We start from the raw sequence: 15,273 nt of genomic DNA, 5'->3' as shown, positions 1-15,273 counted from the left end.
TATGACAAGCCATAGCGTGTCCAGAGGAGAGTCACCTGCATAATGATGTTTCTAGAGCAGCGTTTCTCAGCCTTAGTACTTTAGACATTTGGGGCCAGATAATTCTTTGTTGTGGGGACTGTGTTGTGTCTGGTAGGATTCTTCAAAACATCTCTGGCCACAACCCATAGTTGCCACTAGCACTCCCTGCTAGTTGTAACAGCCAAAAATGTCTCCAGACAGTGCCAAATGTCCCCCTGGAGGCAAATTTTCCCCCACTTGAGAACGACTGGTCTAGAGACCATATTGTAAGAGTGGTAAACGCAGTTGATGATTTGGGCCCGAGGAGAAGAGTCATAGTGAAAACATAGCAGATAGTTTTAGAAACTATTAAAAAGTCTATTGTCAATGGGGGAGGAGAATCATTCTGTGGGGCTCCAAAAAGCAGAACTAAGGCCAACAGCTGGAAATTACAAGGTGACAAATATGGAATCTAAAAAAAAGAAAAAAGGATTCCAGCAACAGCGTGAGCTGCCTTTTAGAGCAGTGAGTTGTCCGACACTAGCAGTATTCAAGCAGAGGCTTACTAACCACTTGTCAGGAATGTAGTAGAGGGGATTTCTGAACTGGAGAGGGATTTGGTTTACCTAGATGATCACCAAATCTCTTCCAACTGGGGAACGTTATGTTTAATCCAAAGAGAGCAAACTGGGAGGAGAGAATGGAAGACTTTGGGGCATGAGGCTAAGAACGTGTTGCTTTAGGTGTTGGTGCTGCTGCCTGTATCATCTCAGATCTCACTATTGCTTCCAAGCTGATGGCTTGTTTCTACACGCACCTGAGGGCTTTCTCTGGCTGCAGGAGAGTGTGCAACCAGTGCATGAGGCAGACTAGTACCCCTCAAATAGTCTTCAACCAACTTTGGATGGCAGTTGGTGGATAAATACCCCAGCTCTCTCTCTCCTCATGGGGGAGATGACTCTGAGGTGTGTTCCATAGACTCTCCCAGGGGCTTTTAGGAGAAACAAGCCTCAGTTGCTCACTGCGGTGCTGCTCATTAAAGCACTGTATATCGCCTTTTTTCCCTTGCCTGTCTCACTTCCCTGCTCCACTCTCAGTGCTCCCTGAAGTCACTTCCCCAGTAAACCTCTTCATTTTAATCCTTATCTCAGGCTCTTCCAAGAGAATCTAAGGTAAGACCTAAGCCAGGCCTACAGACTTGCCTGCAGAAAGGGAAGTAAACTAGAGGGCTGGTTGGTATTTCACCTTTACAAGACCCCCGTCTTGAAGTTTGAAGCAAGCAAAACAGAGCTTTAGACTGGCACAGTCCGAGAAGGATATTTGGAGGCGGGAATAAAGAAATTGAGGAAGGAGAAAAGAAGGGGAGGGGAGGGCCACAGTGCTTCAGCTGAAGCGGCCTGTTCAGGACAGCTTCTGGGACGATGTTTTGACCCACAGTTTGTGTTGAGCTTTGTGGAGGACAGAATCAGAAAAACTGAGTCTTTGATTCTGTCCTCCAAGGACTTTAGAGACCATTCTGTCAACAAATGTTGGTTGAACACCTGCTATATGCCAGGCCCTGTGCCAGGCTTTGAGGGTGCAGAGAGGAATGAAATACAGTCCCAGCCCTTAGGAGTTTAAGGTCTGGTTGAGGAGGCAGACTCATTAATAGACAGTTACACACAGAGGTCTGCGGGAGCAGGAGAGGGTCACTAAGTCACGCTGGGGAGTAGTACGACTTCTTCAGATTTAAATGTGGGGAAACTGAGGCCAGAGAAGGAAAGCTGATGAGGTTATATAACTCCTGGGCATTGCTGTAGACAAAAAATATTTCTGGTAATAGCTCATTTCTTTAGAGCACTATCTGTTGCATTTGCATCAGAAAGTATTGCCGCATGACCCCCTTACCCCCACCTGCTCTTGGCTTGGTCACAACTGCTTTTTCCTGACACCTACTGCTGGTTTGAGCTTTGCCTTTTTGTGTTCCCCCATCTACAGGGATCTTGTGTTCCAAAAGAGCCCAGCAGTCTCTGCTGTCTTTCTTAGTCAGTCCTGCCCAATCCTGTTATCTGAGGCTTCCTCATTACCCTCTTCTTCATCTCCTTAACTCCCTTTAGATTCTAAGATCTCCGGTTGTGACAGTTTTCCACCCACCTGACTTGCCTTATGTTGTTCTATTTTGAGTTGCATTGTGCTCAGCTCTGATGCTCAGAGAAATGCCTCCTGTGGCTTGCAGGACAGATGATCAGACAAAGCCCACAGGATTACAGCAAAGATAATCTATATGTAAATTCCATCCCAAAACTGTCCTTAAAATTTTCTCAAAGTATTTGGAGAAGAATCTCTTTGCAAGTTGAGAAGGCACATAAAGAAAGCAATAGGCATTGTGTGTTTCCCATGAGCTTGCTCTGCCTCGTTTACGTATGGGAATAAAATTGGAAGGAAGGCAAGATTTTAAGCTCTTTAAAATCCTTTGAAGAACTGGACTGTTACCCTAATATATATTCACATGCACCCAGAGTAGTATATTTCCTGATTCTTGACAAAATCCGCTGCTCAGCCTCTTCCATGGAAACCCCCGCTTCAGCCTTTGCATTTCTCTCCAGCCATTGACCTTCTAGAATCTTGCCTGACCGCCAGGGTTTGGGGCCCAAATGGGCCCATTTTTCACCCTAACAGTACTAGCTGCTGCTGAGGCTTGAAGGGAAAGTTGGCCCGTTCTGCATGACTTAGCAGCAGGAACACAGCCAGGGTCCTGACTCTGCTTGGTTGTCGCCTGCTCGGCTGTTAGTCGTTTCAGTAGTCTGCACACTGGGGAGCCAATATTGCTTCTGTAGTAAGGTGGATGTGATGGAGGGGAAGTAAGGCAATTCCTACCCTATGGTCAGCCTCCTTCCAACTTATGTTTTGCTTTTCTAGACTTGTATCCCATGGAAAGGAGATTTTCTGTCTGAGTTCTTCTTTTAAAAAAAAGTTTTTTTAACTTTGAGGACCAGTTGAGTAATTCACTATCAACAACAAATTCTTCTTGGGTTCCAAAATAGTTGACCATTGTGGAGTGATTAATGTGTGCTAGGCATTGTGCTACACCCTTGAAAACTATTATGTACTTAAGTTTTCTCAACAACCCTTCAGGAAGGCACTTGGACAGAGATTAAGTAATTCCATGTTACACAGCAAGCAACCAGCAGGGCCAGGATTTGAACCTGAGTCTGACTCCTGAGCCCAGGAATCCACTGTTCTACCTCCTCCTTCGTGCAGACCATTTTCAAGTTTCTATGAATACAAACAGGTATAAGTTATGATCCCTGGCCTCTGAAAAACTTACAAACTCATAGGGAAGATGAAACAAGAACGTGAAATGCTAAATAATGCCAGAAACTATCTGCTAAGTGTCCTTTCAGTGGAACAGGCGGGCAGGAAGTTACCAGGCAGGACTTAACCTCAAGATCAGTGATGGCAGGGGTGGTCTAAAAGGCTCCATGGAAGAGCAGGGCATTTGATTGGCCTTGAAAGATGGAAAGGACTTAGGAAAACTGAGAGGAGGAAATCAAGGGACAGAGTACTTTGAACACTTGAGTTCAAGTCCCAGCTCTGACATTACGCAGTCATAGGAAAGTCCCTCATTCCCTTTGTTGCTCCATTTCCTTCACTATAAAGAGAAAGGCTCAAGAAGGTGAGATGGAGTAGGGGAGAAAGCAAAAGTTTGGAACCAGAAGAGGCTTAAGAGAAGTGTGGAGGGAGGAGGTAGTGATTTGAGGTGGGAGGGATGTTGGCAAAGTTCTATCTAGGCTTAAGTGGTCGTTCCACTGAGCCATCAAAATAAAGAACCACCCCTCCCCCACCCCCCAGCTTCTAATTTTGTTTTGCCTTGGGCAGGGCACTTGTCCCTCTGTTTCTTCATCTGTCAAGGAGGATAAACCTCACAGGAAGATATCAGGATGAGGTGAGCTGATAGGGAGTGCCTAGCAGTACCTGGCTCATCAGGTAATTGCCCAGTTAACATGGGTTGCTTAGAGAGTATGAAACCAGCATGATCCCAACTCAGTGGGAGACCAAGGGCCTGGGAAGAAACAGGGAGGAAAAGAAGATCTTCCTTACCCAGAGAAAATGGAATGCATGTGGAGAATTGGTACCTTGGTAGGTTTCTAGACTAAAGAAGACACTATTCATCTGAGATGGTTGAACTGAAATTGTTTACATATCAAAAAACTAACATATGACTTCTGCTCCTGCCTTCTCCTGACTCCCATCACTCTCCAGAGCTTGTCTGAACCAAAATCCATCTCTTCTTCCCTTTATCTTAATAGGCTTGGGTTAGATTTACTCAACCATTGACCTCCCTTCGAGGTTGCTTTGAGATGGTGTTGATAGGGTTGTCAATCAGCCAGCCTCACACAGTCTGTTTGTAGGAGCCATTGGGGATTCCTGTCTGCCTCACAAGAAATCCAGCTGTTAGGGACAATGGACTAAGCCCCTCTGTGAATCTGGGATCTCCATGAGGAAGCTAATACTAGGAGGGAAACCATTAGCACTTATCTTTGGCTTTCACTCTCATCTCTCATCAGGAGATGCTAATGATGTGGAGAGATTTCATGGTGAAGGATTCTCTGATTAGAGGTTTCGTCATGTCACCACACCCTCTGCCATTCGCACACAAAAGCCACTCCCAAGCCCCAGCCTCATTACTTCCCACTGCCCATTCAAATGCTACTCTTTAGCTATGTTGAACTGTGATTTCCCAAACATCCCATGTTGTTTCCTGTCTCTGTACCTTTGCCCACACTTTTTGTTTTCATCTGGGGGCATCCTTTCCTCCCTTACTCACTAAGTGCCACTCATCTTACATACTTGACTTAAATATCTCCTCTAGGAAGCCTGTTAGTCCTTGCTCCCAGGTAGGGTTTTGTTCCCTCAGGTATGCTCTCTCAGCACCAAGTGCATCCTCTATAGCAATCTTTATCACCTGTATTACAGTTGTTGATTTACCAATTAGTAGGATATAGTTTACGATTTTTGAATTAAGACCAAAAATAATAGTGGCTTGAATAAGACAGAAGTTTATGTTTTTCTTCTAGGCATTACTTGAGAGTGCCACTGGGCAGTGACCCAGGCTCCTTCTGTCTTGTTACTCTGCTATCGCTAGAGTACTGACTAGCATACTGCAAGTTGGTTCACAACCACACCAGAATTCCAGCCTGCCTTAATTCCAGAGCCAGCCTCTTAACCACTAGGTCATTTTGCCTCTATTAGTGAAGCTGAGCTCATTGCAGATTGGGGAGGAAGATGTAAAAAAAGTTAGAAAAGCTCAAGATATATTGGGAGACATTTTAAATGCCTGGTGGGGAGTGGTGGGAGACGAGATCATGAAGGTTGGGTCTCGTTGCAGGACTTGAATGTCAAAAATACCTCTGATGATGACAGTAACCTTCGTTGTCAGATAGGGTCATTTCTCAGGCACATATCCAAAATCACTGCTTCTGAAGTGGGTTAAGACACTCCCAAATCTTTCTTACATCATTTTGGAGAGACACGGGTCAAATCTTTATGAAGGAAAATGGAATAGAGAAGCTAATACTCAGTGAATCACTTCTCAAGCAGGAACCCATGGGCCTAAGCCTTCCACCCTCTGAGCTGTTTCCAAACCTGACTGATCATCAGAATCACCTTGGCACTTTAATGCAAAAGATCCTGAGCCCCTCCATGGCCCTTGAATCTCCAGGAGGGGGCTCAGGAATCTAGATATTTTGTAAAGTTCTCCCAGTGATTCTGATGAAGAGCTGAGTGGGGAACCTCACACTTAGGAGACCTGTGACCACCCTGTGTTTCCTCTAACTGCAGATTCACCAAATGAACTTTTTCTTTCATGGCAGAAGCATTTTTCTTTCTTTGGACCCATAGCAGGGTGATTCTTGTTTGATGTTCTCTCTGAGCTCTAAGCCGTGAGTTATTGCACTGTCCAAAAGACTTTGGGCCTTCTCCAAGCCTGCTCAGTGACAAATCCATTTTCTAGAAACTTAAATACAGAGCTCAGCAGTTCAAAAGTTTGGTTAACCACTAACCCAACTGTTTTACATCTTGCAAAGAGGTTTGGAAAATCGTTAGACTTCAAAATTTCAAGTGGATCCCTGATAGAGATTTTTTTCTTACATTTGACCACTCATATCCTATGATTCCTATCTCCCAAATCCCCTGGACCAAGCTTTCTGTCTTTAGAAAATTACCCAGGCAGGGATGAGCCCAGTGATGATAATAGAACATTTATTTAGTGCCTTCATGAACCATGTGCTTTATATTCATCATCTCATGTAAACCCCTTTGACAAGCTGGGGATATTAACATGAGTAGTCCCAATTTATAGGTGAAGAATCTGAGGCTCAGAAAAGGAGCAGACATGGGATTCAAACCTAGATCTACCTGAATCCAAATTCTGAGTTACTAAACTACTTCTCCCCATGTTGGGGGGCTAGGGCGGGAGGAAGAGAGGAGACAGAGGAGAGGAAGAAGACAAGGAATGGAGGTGGAGAGATAGTATTCCTTTGTTGGGACCTGCTGCCTATTATCCCTTCCTGTCCCCACCCCCCTTCACATTCTCATTGCCAGTAGCAACCAATACAGGAACAGCCTTTCACGCTCCCAGGCAAACTTTAGCAAAGAAAGTTGAGCTCCTTCTGCAGAAACTAGCTTCCCCTCTGCATCATTTCAGAGCCTCAGTGGACCCACAAATTTCATTTCCAGCTAATCACATATGCACCAGACAGTTATGATATACAATAAATGATTAACACATTCAGCTGATTCCCTTGAAGGCAATTTACCAAATTTATTGGAAGGCACTTTTATTCAAGATGCCACACAGATTCCTTTTTTCTACATTTCCTTCCTTTGCTGATTCACTGTGTATTGTGCCTGAATGAATCACTTGGCTCTTCTAAGTCAACAGAGCTGAATGGGAGAAGTCCAGGCACGTGATTACTGCTGGGAAAATGGCAGGTTTGGCTCATGAGAGATATGATTGGGGCACTCTTTGGGATCAGGAGCATTCTAGGGAGATAACCATTGCATTTGGTTCAAAGCTTCCCTTGCAGGAAGCTTTGGTTCATCTCCCCAAATGCTATTATTTGTTGATAGGAGGGAAATCATACTGGATCCTCTTGTTCTGTAGCAATTTGAGTGAATTCTCCTGTGGCAGGCTGGGCCCTTCAGAGCTTTAATTGGTTCTAATGCAGAGTGGCTTAAAATAATTCACTCTTCCACATACTAATCTTTCATTTCCCAGAGCAGATTGGATTGTTCAGAAATGAACCACTGAGAGAACCCTTTCTTCTCACTTAGCCCTAGATTTGAACAGTCTCATCCTTGTCCCCTGAAGCTGATTGGTGAACTCAGGATAATATGCATTAAGAAAACCATTCTATTTCTACACCACTCATGGTGCTAGATGGCTGAAAAACAATGTTAGCCAAGTGCAACTGTGTAGGAAGGGTGCTGTGGTACAAGTTCTTGCCCTGACCTTACAACCAGCGAGCTCAGTTTTCTCCTCTGTAAAACGAGCCAGTTGGACTTACTGCTCTCTGAGAATCTTAAATTGATTAAGAAGAGTTTGATTAAATCCATTTCATTATTCTAAAGCAAGGTTTCCCAACCTCAGCACAAATAACATTTTGGGCCAGATAATTCTTTGTTGTGGGGGCTGTCTTGTGCATAGAGGATGTTGAGAAGCATCCATCATCTCTACCTACCATATGCCACTAGTGCCCACCTCCCTGAATTGCAACAACAAAAATTGTTTCCAGACATTGCCAACTGTCCTTTGGAGGGGAAAATTGTTGATAACTGCCTTCCATAGCTTCCTATTGCCTACATAAAATGCACTCATTTATGAAATATTTAATATAACTTACTGAGTACTTACTAAGAGCAAGGATAACAGACTCAGTCCCTGCCCTCAAGGAGCTCATAGTCTAGTTAAGAGGACAAACAAACAATTATAATCTAGTGTGGCATATATAGTGACCAAAAGAGATGCAGATGAAGAAAGGGGGAAAGTTTTTTGAGGAGGAAGTCAGGGGATCTCAGAAAGACTTTTGGAGAAATTAATGATTAAATGAAAAATGAAAGAATGAGTAGAAATTAGCCAGGCATTCCCAGCTGAAGGGACAGGCTGAGAAAAGGCATAGTGGTGGGAATAATGATCTAGTCCCACAAAGCTCTTTGAACTAGGGAGTGGTGAAGTTGAATCCCTCAGGGACAAGGAGACCACCCTCTAATCCCAGCTGTGCATGGTTTCTTTTAACATTCCGTTCTCGAGAAGCAGTTCAGAACCCTAAAGAATTCCCAGCTGTGTTCCCCAGTTGAGTGGTACTGCTATGGAGCTCTCCAGGGTACTGAACCATATCTATCTGAACTGCCTTTCATCAGCAGCTCTCTACCTAGGGACCGCCTAGAACCCTGCTTCTTCCTGATCCTGACTCCTGCCCATGCCTGCTGCCCTTGGCTGATGCTATGTAGTTGAAAGATAATAGGTTTACCAACCTAAATGATTCAAATTGGGAGACAGTCAAATAAATGATAAATTATGGTGTGTCCCTATGAAAGAATATTGCACAGTGTTTTGGTGGCCTTATTTTTTTTTTTTAAATTATTTGGAATTTTACATATTTTCTAAGATACCTATAATAGCATATATTTCTTTACTTAGAAAAATATTTAAAATAAAAAAGGGCCTTGGAATCAAAGGACTGAGATGTGAATCCTAACTCTGACACTTAATAGCTGTCTGACTTTGGGTTAATTTTTCTCTTTTTTTTTTTTGGTGAGGAAGGTTGGCCCTTAGCTAACATCTGTTGCCAATTTTCCTGTCTTTGCTCGAGGAAGATTGTCCCTGAGCTAACATTTGTGCCAATCTTCCTCTATTTTGTATGTGTGACTCCACCACAGCATGGCTTGATGAGTGGTGTGTAGGTCCATGCCCAGGATCTGAACCTGTGAACCCCAGGCTACCAAAGCAGAGCACGTGGACTTAACCACTACGCCACAAGGCCAGCCCATGGGTTAGTTAATTTAATCTTCACTAGCCATTGTTTACTCAACTGCAAAATGAAAAATAAAGGACAAACCTTCAATAATTCCCCAATGCCTACCATGCAGGTCTCTTGTGGATACTAAATGAGCTCAAGCACATGCATCTACTACTGTGTTGCTTAAATAAGAGAAATGCTCGGCAAATGCTTGTTTGCTATTTCCTATCGCATCACTTGGATGCTCAGTTTTCTACTACAGCAAAGGCAAGCCAGGTGTATAAAAAGGTAGCACCAGGTTTTGTAGGCATGGACTGATAATGCCCTTCCCACTTCGCATTCTTGAGGCCTTCATTAGGAACGGAATTATGAAATAGGACTAACTCTGAGTATGATTGTGTTATTTCTACACTTGGCTCCCAGTACATTAGCATCTAGACCTTTACCGTCATGACAGGACACTGGAAGACCATTCCCTGGGTTATCTGACCACTGAAAAAGTAAATGCCTAAAGAATTTAGTGTTCTCCCAACAAACAGCTGATCTAGACCACTTTACTCCGAAGCCCAAAGTTGTCAGGCCCCATACACTGGAGAAAGAAGAATTTTTTACCTTCCAATTCATTATCATGAGCATGCAGCCAAGTTTTACATCTAAGGAAAGGCACTGATATTGGAGATAAAAACAAACAAACAGAAAAAAAGCAATTTGAAGGAAACAAAAACTATGCAGGGAAAGAAAACTTCCCAAATAAATTCTAATATTAATATATTTTGAGAATCAAAGAACTTCCATGAAACAAGAACAAGATGCTATATATATATATATATATATATAAAAGAACATCCAAGGAACTCTTTAAAAGCACTTAAAAATGAGAAACATGATAGAAGACTTGAAAAACTCTAACATGGTAGGAAAATAATACTGAGGAAATTTCATCTCACCCCCACCCCACCACCTCAAAAGAGCAAACATACAGAGAAGGAAAATAGGAGAAAACATTAAAAAGAAGAGAGGATCATCTTAAATGTGCAACGTTAGAACACTGGCAGCTCTAAAAAGGGACAACAGAGAAAATGGAGATGCGTAGGAAATTCTCTTAGAAATAATGCAAGAAATTACCCAAACAGATGGAAAGGATGCACCAAGTGCCCAACATAATGAATGAAATGAAGAAACTCACAAGGCACATAGATCATTGTGTAACTTCAGATCAGTGAGGGTAAAGAAAAAATTCCACAAGCTATCAGAGGGAAAAAAATGTTTTATAAATATAGCTACAAATACACACACACAGCCCCCTCAAAAAATCTGGAATCAGAATGACTTTAAATTTCTCAACAGTAATACTTGAGGAAAGACAACGGAGAAGTGTCTTCAAAATACTGATGGAATAATTAACCCGCACCTGGAGTCCTATACCCAGCCCAATTATAAATTAAATACTATAGAATAAAAACATTTCTAGACCTGTACAGTCTCAACAAATTTCTACCCCCATGCACCCTGCCTAAGGACTTACGAGAGTATATGCTCCACAAAAAAGAGAGAGTGAGCCAAGAAAGAGAAAAACACTGAACACAGGAAACATGAACTCCAAGACCAGAGAGGGGTGAAAGAAATACCCGAGAGGATGGTAAATGGTGGTCTCAGATTGACAGCTATGTACCAGGCGTACAGGACAACCAGTTCAGATGAGAGCAGAGGGCCTCAAAAGATAGATATGTTGATGTTGAGAGCTGTCATCACCAGGATCCCCACTGCTATTGACCCGAGGACAGAATTCCTGGGTGAGTCTGGCTGAGATGATCTGTTCTTGACTTGCCTTAATCATTTATTATGAGGTTGCTGCTTTTCCTGCTATGGCCTATTTTCTGATCAGCTGAGGATGCTCCTTTCACCCCACAAAAGTGCTCTGATTTGAAGCTGAAGGTAGGCTGCGGTGAAGCAGAAAATCAGGAGAAACCCACACTCTGGGCCATATTTCTTCTGGATACCCGAGTGCCTGGCCCCCACTATAGCCTTATCAGATGTCCAGCTCTGGAGAGCCCTGTGTTTCCCAAGACCCACTCCTGACCCTGTCCACCTCCTTCCCCAGAAGGGGCTCTCGCAAACTCTTGAGGAAACTGAAACCAGACTGACCCAGAGATTCTGTTTAGTTTATCTCTCTCCTGGATGCCTTCATCAAACAGGGGCAACACTGCCCTTTCATTCTTAGCTAGATTCGTGCTTCTACTCAACACACTTTGTTTAGGAATACATACCTAGATGGTAAAACTATAAAGAAGATCAAGAGAAAAAAAACATCAGGAGAATGATTAGCACAAAAGTCAAGATAGAGGTTGCCTCTGGGGAGGAGGTTGGAAAGAACAGGGGGCATTTGCAGGACTTCTAAGGTACTGGTTAATGTCCTATTTCTTAATTTTTGTGGTAAGTACATAGGTGTTAAATGTACTGTATTTCAACTCTACACATATTTAAAATACTCTTCTATACTTATAATACACTTTACAGTAAAAATTTACATAGCAAGCAAAACCACCCTCTGGAGTAATGAAATCATATGTTCATGTGTCCTCTCTGGGCCTTGAACAGAGGGGCATATGAAAAGGGACATAAAGTTCTCCTCTTTCACAGCCCTAATCAAGAGGCAGCAGGAAAAACAATAAAATACCCAATGCTGAGGTTTTTTAGACCAGTTTAATAAACTGGTTTCACAGCACTTAGAATGCCCTTGTAATGACCTAGATTCCATGAAAGAGAGTTCTGCATAAAGAAGCAATTCAGAGCTCCACCAACGCTGTAGTGAGAGGGTGGGTGGCTGTGTATTCTCCCATGGCCCCTCTGATCCATTCTCACCCTGTCCACCTTGCTCTATGCCCCAGAGGCTGACTTCTACGGACTACATCACCCAGGCTCCTCTGTTCTTTGGCTTTTAGCTGGGTTCTGCCAATGGCAGGCACTGTCAGGAGAGTGGAGGGCAGGGAGGAGAGAGGGGTCAAGGGTATTTCTTCCTCTCTCCCTCCCTGCCTCACCATCCCTTATTGTTCCCTTAGTCCCACCACACCCCTATAAATAGTCCCACATTAAATTTTCTTCAGTTAAACCATTTTGAGTATCCCTTTCATTTCCTGCTGAGACCCTGGCTAATACTTTAATATTTAGTTGTCCCTGCCCACTGGTACATTTTCACGTTAATATAGATTTTGAGGCTCAAAAAGCCCTCAGAAGCCCAAAGAAGTAGCTCTCTAATGGGGTGGCCTTTCAGGCAGTATTCCAGAGAAGTTCCCATGTCAGCTCTCAAAATCAGACCGGGGAGCGGGTTGTTTTTACAAGCAGCCTTGTTCAAGGGAAGATACACATCTAAAAACAGCTTCCTCCACTGGGGGTCGGCAGCTGCGGCTTTTTGTGGAAAGGTTATACATTGGTTTATTATACAATGAATTATACTGCTAGCTAAGTATAGAAAGGCCTGGGGGAATTTGTTTCTTGCGTGTGGAATTTTTACTCCTTTTCCAGCTCTGTCCTGGAAAAAAGACAGACCTCCATCCAGGTACTGGCAGGGATGCACCGTTCTCATCAGCATCCTCGAGTTGCTTTAAAAGAGGGATTTTTTTCTTTTCAGAGAGTGAGTCAGATGCTGACAAGACTCCTAGCATCTCTCATCGTCTTCCTGTTGCCCCTTCCCCTCTGAAGATCAAAGCTCACCTCAGGAGAACCTCCAGAGAGAAGAAATAGCCAGCGGAACCCCCAGGGTCAGGCAGGAAAAGCAAGTAAACAAGTGATTGACGCACTTTGTAGACAAGCTGGAGGGGCCTCAACGCAGTCTCTGCTGGGGGCCAGCGTGAGCAGGGGAAGTTGAGGAAGCAGTCCAGGATGGGGGCGGAGCCCCGGAGGGCTTGGGCAACAACTCATTGTTCCTCAGGGTTCCCAGGGAATAAGGCAGGCCTCCAACAAAACAAATGTGCCAGGCGGACAGGCTATTTGTGTTGATAAACACGAAAAGAAGGGAAATGACTAGCTGGAGGGAGGGTGAGTTTAAGTGGAATGTGCTTTATCCTGGGCCCCTATGGGACGAAAGAGGAAGAGGCAGAAGGAGCTCAGACAAAAGGAGGCAGTGTCGGGTGTTGTGAAATGCACGGGACCAGGAGGTGGGCAGACCAGGGTTCAAATCCTGGAGCCTCTATTTCCTAGCTCTATAACTTGACCCTGTTATTTAATTTTCTCTGGGCCTTGGTTTTATTATCTGTGAAATGGGAATGATACTTCTCACCCATAAGGTCTGATTGAAGGCTTGATAAGATAATGCACTTCAAGTGTCTGACACATAGAAAGTTCTGTTGAAAAAATGTTTACTATTGTTTTTAGGAAGATGTATCAGTGAGAGACCGGAACAGTGGGGAAGAAACATGTCCTGTGGGGAAACAGCACTGCATTGGAACAACCTGGGTTTTAGTCAAGGCAATGGCACAAATTCACCATGTGAACTTGAGCAAGTGACTCCACTCCCCATCTCTGGGCCTGGGTTTCGCCTCCCTGGAACGGGGGTGCTGAACAAGGTCTCCATAGTTTGTTCGAGCGCCAAGAGCCTGGGTTCTAAACTGTATCCAAGGTGCGACTAGGAAATTCTATGACTTAACAGTAATGCAGAAGCCGCCAAGTGTTTGTTCCCATCCTCCTGATCTCCCTGGGAACTTGACTCTTATTATAACGATGCTGCCATTTCTCAAAACATCTTCAGATTCATTGGTTTAAAATTATCTGCAGAGCCAGTTCTTGGAGCCAAATTAGAAAATCATCTCATTGCTTTATAGCCATGAGTTTCTTCTTTCCTTTTGCTTCTTTTATTTTTTAGCCAAAAAAAAATCCCCTCTCATTCCCCTAAGGCAAATTAGATTCCAGCTCCAGCTTTGCAACTAACTACTGGAGGATTATAATTTTATCTCTTTTGACCTTGGTTTCTTTCCCTGGAAAGTGGGGATAATAGTATCCACCCTGTAGCATGGCCACAGCCGAGCTTAGGGTTGGACGACAGTACCAGGCAGGGTGCTTGGCTCAGGGGACACAGTAAAATACATTAATATATCCACATATACATACCTTCAGTCTGTCATTCCTTCTCCATCCTGATTACCCACTTTATCCACTAAATAAATTCACAGCCCACTAAACTCTCAGGCTCTGTATTGGAAAAACCTAAATCTTTCTCCCCCGTGTCCTTCTCTTTTACTCTCACACAGAACACTTCACTTCTGACACTGCTGGTCACCACATGTGTGGGGGTTTTCCCCAACCAAGCAATTCTCTGTGACACCAGCTGGGCATCCTACAATTTAACTCAATTCTGACACTATCTACCTGGAGACAGCATCAGATCCCACAGGTTAAGGGCTCAGACCCGTGAGACTGCCCTCCACTTCAGACACCAATCACGAGTGGTAAGTCCCCGGGTTACCCACAACTCCTGTCCGACTTGACTATAAATCGGAGGTTCCCAAGACCCCCTCCTTGTGTTCGATTAGTTTGCTAGAGCAGCTCACAGAACTCCGGAAAACATTTACTTACGTTCACCAGTTCATTAAAGGATATGATAAAGGATACAGATGAACAGCCAAATGAAGATGTATATAAGGTGAGGTCTGGGAGGGTCCCGAGCACAGGAGCCTCTGTCCCTGTGGAGTTGGGGTGCATCACCTTCCTGGTACCTGGATGTGTTCACCTACCCGGAAGCTCTCTGAACCCATATGGTTGAGATTTTATGGAGGTTTCCTCACACAGGCATGATCAGTTATTAACTCCATTTCCAGCCCCTCCCCCCTCTCTGGAGAAGTGAGAGGAGGGGCTGAAAATTCCAAGCTTCTGATCATGGCTTGGTCTTTCCGGGGACCAGCGCCCATCAGGAGCCACCCAGAGTCTCCTCATTAGAACAAAATATGCTCCCAGTGCTCTTATCATTTAGGAATGTACAAGGGTTTTAGGAGTCCTGTGTCAGGGACTGGGGATGAAGACCAAACATATATTTCTTATTAAGTCACAATATCACAGGCTCCAAATGATTTTCTTCCATTTCCAAAAATCAAATATACTTTTAGAGGTAAAGATTTGCTACCATAAAGAGTATTCAAAGGGATGCTTAGATTCTAAAGATTTCTCTTTAGACTAAAGACTATATTTATGAGTATGTGTGTATATGTGTGTGCATTTGGTGTTTAGTAAAATCCACAACACCACGAGACCAGCAGGGAGACCTGCAGCCAACGGTGTGATGCTG

Source organism: Equus asinus, chromosome 8 (genome assembly GCF_041296235.1).
Source record: "Equus asinus isolate D_3611 breed Donkey chromosome 8, EquAss-T2T_v2, whole genome shotgun sequence".
In the NCBI taxonomy this organism is placed as follows: domain Eukaryota; kingdom Metazoa; phylum Chordata; class Mammalia; order Perissodactyla; family Equidae; genus Equus; species Equus asinus.
The sequence above is the reverse complement of the archived record's forward strand: the minus strand, read 5'-3'. Positions refer to the sequence as shown.